Below are 6,116 nucleotides of genomic sequence, written 5' to 3'. Positions count from 1 at the left end.
CTGGAGTGCAGACACATATCTCCCTATTTCCCTTAGATCTGGTGTGTGTTTATCTTGTGTTTCCCTGTTGCAATAAAGATGACATAGTTTTATCTATTTGGCATTCTTTTTTAAGAATTGGTGGTGTGGGAGAGAGATTTATGAATACGCAAAGAAACCTTTTACAACAGATGATTTGTGGGAAATTATATTAACACCTTGGCAAATAATATGCAGTTACTGAGCTACAGTTTGCTGCTTCTCTTGATATAGGCTACCCTGGTGAGAGCTAGGCTGTTACAACTCAACTCTGGAATGCCACAATATGCCTAGTTTGAACTATCATAATTTGATAAGCGTTATCAAACAAAAAGGGAGTAAGCATATATTTGGGAGAAAAATACTGCATTGGGAGCCCAAAAGCTTTTGGCCACGGTTAAAAATTCTCCAAATAGTGATTATTCATCGTAATATAGGTTAGTGCAATATAGAAATAACTAGTTAAGATTGGTGGAAAATAGTGTGTGGAAAATGTCTACAACACTGGTTAAAAAAAAAGGAAACCTAACCTTAATTGTATTTTACTAGTTTTTTTTTTGTTTTTTTTTTTGCTAATTAGGAATACATAAACAGGCTTACATTCTGTTTACCTTTAAAATAGATTTTGAATTATTTATTGTAGGATTAATTTCATGCTGCATGCCACTCTCCTAGCGTGCATTATATATATTCACATCATTTCACTTTCCCAGCAATATATTGTTCTAATTTTGGTGTATTTTGTTTATTTTGCCTATAAAACCTCTTCTCGCAGACCCAGGAGGCAATATTCTGTGTTGACCCTGGCATTTATACATGTTAGTAATGTATTCTGAGAACTCATTATGACCCATGTTTAGCAAAATCTCATTTTAAGTGGTATAGATGTTAAGCAACTTTTCAATTTAATTAGAATCCTCTACTGCATTTCATTAGAAGGTTATTCAGTAATTACTTAGCAGGCCTTGAATGCTTACAAATGAAGTAGTGACAGGACATAATACTCCTAAATTATTACTGCGCAGCAGGAGAAGATGCTGAAAAAAAAGAGGAATAAATTCATTGTTTTAAAAACAGAATGTGAAAATTCGGTAGTTTCCTTGTCCTGTAAATGAGGTTTCTGCATTATTTATCAAGTCCTGTTTCTAACAATGTGACTGTTATCTAGTTAGGCAGTTCTGGAGCTGATCTAATCTGGAATCAAGTGAAAATTTACAGTAAGGTTTTTTCCTGTTATCATGGCATCTGGAAAGTATGACAAATACCAGTAGTTAATTCCCAAATCATCATTTTCATGCTGTTTATGGCTTTATATATTAAATTTACAAAGCATTTTTAAAAGCAATATGCCATCTTTCTTCCTATGACATTTTCCCCCCTCCACTAAGCTAGTAACGTAACTGATGAAGTAAGTTTCATTCTTTTTTTAAAAAAAATATTTATTTATTTTCGAACAAAGACAAACATAAAAATAAATAAAAAAACAGTTCCATTACAAATTGTAGAAAGTGTCAGTTGGTTACAGTATTTCCATGCATCTCTTTCATAATCATCACCTACTTTTCATATCAAATCACATATTTTAAATTCACATATATTCATGTATATCATGATTATTATATTTCAACCTTAATTTGACTATAATTGTTTTTACATCCTTTTATATATAATATTCAAAATCTAGAATAGGATTATATGATAACATTCTATTAAATCATCCTAAAATCAACCAATCGCAATATATCTTTATAACATATTCTAGATAAAGCTTTTAAACCTCTTCTCATATTCTCCATGTGTTGTTTATATAAAATGTCATATTATCAAACTAATATATCTATATGTATTGTTATCAGTATCAATCATTATTTAACTATAGCTATTGTCACTTCATTTTATACATACTAGTAAACTAAATTAGTTTTTATTATACATTTTCATTGCATCAACCTATATCTTTCCAGTGATAGTGCAGTCTTATATCTCTTGCCATTTGTAGCATTAATATTCTAGTTATTTTCTTAATAAATCTTGTATGAACTTCTCTTCGCAACATGTTGTTCCTTTCATATCTCATAAAAGCTCGAAACCCAGCATCTGCTCTTTCCATCCGCTTATCTTTGGTTATCACTGGTGCTTCTGTCAATTTTTCTCTTCTCCTCTCTGTCAATTTTTCTCTCTTTTCTTCTTCTGTGCTTTGAAGTCTGGGGTAGAGTTCCAATCCATCTATCTCCCCTTTCCATATTCTGCTCTTGCCATTACCAAAACGCTCACTTTATTGTCAATATCTACAGTTTTCTTATCTCTGCTCATTTTTTTCTTCCATTTTTTGAACTCTGTCCTCCACATTCTTCATTTGATAAACATCCTGTTTTTCCATCAAATTTTTCTGTTTTGTATTCCATATTCACCAATCTCTTTTCAATTCTTTCTGTCACAACTAATAAATTTTGAATTTCAAACATAATCATTTGTAATGTTACGTTATCTTTCAAGTCCAAATGTTGTCTTCCCTCCAATAGCTAGTGATAGAACTCCCAAAAAGCACATGTATAAACAACTTGTGCTCTTCCCACTATCACTGTCAATAAACAAACTGAAAGAACCTTGAATCTCAAGTGATCAAAGAGAAAGAAGAAAAACAATGTATCCAGCCTCCAGCCTCTAAGTGGCAGTGTAACGGCTTTTCCTGTTGTTACAACCCTATTTATAATCCTTCTTATTATCTTCTTTATATTCCAAATTTAAGAAAGAAAAAAACCCTTAAATGGAGATCAAAAACAATCCAACCAATCGAATCAAGCATTATTTAAAAAAAGGAAAATTTTAATCCATAGGTGTAAGCAAAAGTGAAAAAAGAAGAAAAAATTAATCTATTCAGTTTAAAATATAGGGAGCCTTTGCAAAAATTCCATCTATAAAAAAAATTAAAAGCAGGTTTAATGTAGATTAATTTCACTGCTTACAGTCTTCTATCTTCGATTTTAATTTAACTTAATTTTTTTTGGGGGTAGTCTTTTTCTAGTAATAAAATTTCCTCACCAATTTGACACTTTCTCTTTTTGCTTTCTTCCCGTTCCGGAGCTGTCCCAACTTCAGCAGCTTCATTAGCTGCGTTTCTGTCACTGGAAAAAAAGGCTATTCCTGGATCTTTCAGTGACTTTGCGGTGTCCCTGAGATCAGCAGGTGCCCTTCTCAATCACCATCTCTGCGGGATGGTTTAGGTCTGAATGAACCGTCCAGCGGCAGAAATATCGACTGTGATCTCGGAACATCAAGATCACATGTCGTGCCGTCGCGATGTCAGCCCTTTTTTCTGAATAAATTTCATTCTTTTTTTTTTGTTTGCTTTGAAGCCATTTTCAAATACTCAAATCACACTTTGCAGCAGCCAAATTGAGTCCAAAAAGTCCACTTAATCCCCAAATTTGTTAAATCTTATAGTCTGTTAGTGAACCAATGCTGTTTTCTTTAATCTTGAGCTCTTTGTTCTTTTAAAATTGAGTCCATTGATTAGAGCAAGGTTAACGACGTTAACAAGCACTTAACAAGTACTTTTCTTTTAAGTTTCACTTCCACCACACCCTTAACTTTCAGGCGCCATCTTCATTTCCCTTTTATTCCCCTCAATCTTCACCGAAGGAAGTAATACTGCATCAGAGTTAAAGTTTGTACTTGCAACTATAATCACTCCTGTCTTTGCTCTGCCTGCTTCTTATTCAGATGTTGATTAAAGCGTTGTTTGCGGGATGGTCGCAGCATTTTGCTTTGCTACAGCAGAAACGTCCCGGATGCAGAGCTCTGTCGGGTTGCTGGGGAGCTCTCACCCTTCAAGCCCCAGAATTGCTCCTGGGGGTCTAGGAGAGCTCTACTCTGGCCCAGCTGCTCACCTCCCCCTTTTCCCAAGGGGAAAGTTTTCAAGCTGCTAGAAAGCTGATTTACGCTGTTCTAGCAGCTTACACTCAATCATGGGGCTGGCATTCCAACAGGAGCGTCTTTCAACACCTACGGTGCCAGCGGAAGCCCAATAAGTTTCATTCTTGATTTCAGTGAGAGAAATTGGTTGCAAACAGCAAAATTGTAATTTTGTTGATATGTATAAAATGATCATGCATGCATGAAATACATTTAACTTTTTAATGTTAGTTTTATGTGGCTGCAATAAGATTTTAAAAAAATGTATTTCACATTTATTAGATAAAATGTACAAGAGTCCATGAATATCTGCTGGAGCAACTAGCTCAACCAAGTCAATCATTAATATAAGATTAAAGGACCATAAAGTTAGTTCTTGATTAACTATGAAAATTGGGACCAGAATTTCCATTCCATTGCAGTTGTAAAATGTGAAATCACGTTAGCATCAGTTAGCAACAGCAATCCTGGCAATACCTATTGCTGTCATTAAGCAAGATTCACAGGGCATTAAGCAAGGACCTCTTCACAACACCCTGCCATTTTCCAACAAGCATAATCAATGGGGAACCAGCAGGAAGTTGCACATCTCAGGCAGCTTACAAGGGTAAGGGACATCTACAAAGGGGTGGTGCAGAGCCAGCAGTGTGGCTTGGGGTGGCTGCTGCTGGGTCGGGGAGGATATACAGCATGAGCATGTGTGAAGATCTGGTGTGATGTGAGCAGTGTGGAGTGGAGTGGCTGCTGTCAAGTGCAAGATACTTATCTGAGCAATTTGCCATCTTCCCTGATCAATTTTCCCTTGATGTTTTTGTGGAAAGCCACCACGGAAGGTTGCATTTGGCAATCATATGACTATGAGATACTGCAACCATCATTAGGTGTGAGCTGGGCACTCAAGCACTCAGATCACAGTCACATGATTGCTGGGGTGCTGGGACAGCCAGAACTTTGAGGACTGGTCGTAAGTCCCACTCATTGAGCACCAATCACTGAACGAATGTTCATTAACTGAGGATACTTGTCTTCAGCAGAACAGATAAAAAAGATTTGGGTATCTTGGTAGAGCACAAACTGAACATGAGCAAAAATTGTGATACAACTACAAAAAAAATTGGGTTATATTGTATTAGAAATAACTATCAAGATCAACTATCAAACTTTCCATTATGGATTGGTACAATTCTAGGCTCTACAATTTAGGAAAGACATTGTTACACTGAGGTATCTCCAGCCACAATGATAAAGGCTTGGAAGGAAATGTTTATGAGGAAAATTAGAGTAATTTATTTAAGCTGGGAGGAAACTGCATTGAGACAGGGTAGCTGTTTCAAAGTATCTGAAGGGCTGCTATATAGATGCTGGAGTCAAAGTGCTTAGATTTCTTCCAGTAGAAACAATGGTTTTAAATTAAATAATTGGTTATCAGGTTTAAAAAAAACATAACAGTACACTACTGCAACAGTGGAATAGACTGTTTCTGGATATGCTTAATCAAAGGTTTAATTGCCATTTTCCCAGGCTCTATAAGATTATATCATTCTTAGAAAATCATTCTTAATACTGTATTTTTGTATTTGTATAGTGGCAATGATTCTTAATAGTGCATGTTCTTACATTGATGTTTCTAAATATGTTTAAATTACTCCAAATCAAAGACATTCCTTTAGTATTTAATTTGAACTGGGAGGATAAAATACCTTATTTCTGTTATAATCATTATTTGTTTATTCAAATTTATTGACCACCCAACGCATGTTCTCTGGGTGGAATAAAGAAATACAAATAACATAAAAACTAAAAGCATTAAATCAATCAGACATCCCAAACTCTAATAAACAACAAAATGAACTAAAGAAACTATATCTAATGCTTAAACATTTATTATGCATGAATGTGCAGCCTCTACATTCTGTGGCACTTAGTGGGCTAAACAAAATTTAGTAATTCCTTATTTTTTTCTTACAGATTAAGATAATGTAGCACCTGAAAAATGTTTAAGAAACTACAGGTGTTTATGATGAACAGGTTAATAAACCACCCTCAAAGAGTATAATGCAGATAGTTGCAAGTGATCAGCTTCTTTAGTTTCAGCATGAATCATCTCCTCAGTGACCACAATTCTGCCATCCTGCCTCCTTTAAACTTCAGAGGAAGAATCCTTAGGTCTGCACTGGTTTCCA

The sequence above is a fragment of the Thamnophis elegans genome, chromosome 3 (genome assembly GCF_009769535.1).
Source record: "Thamnophis elegans isolate rThaEle1 chromosome 3, rThaEle1.pri, whole genome shotgun sequence".
In the NCBI taxonomy this organism is placed as follows: Eukaryota; Metazoa; Chordata; class Lepidosauria; order Squamata; family Colubridae; genus Thamnophis; species Thamnophis elegans.
The sequence above is the reverse complement of the archived record's forward strand: the minus strand, read 5'-3'. Positions refer to the sequence as shown.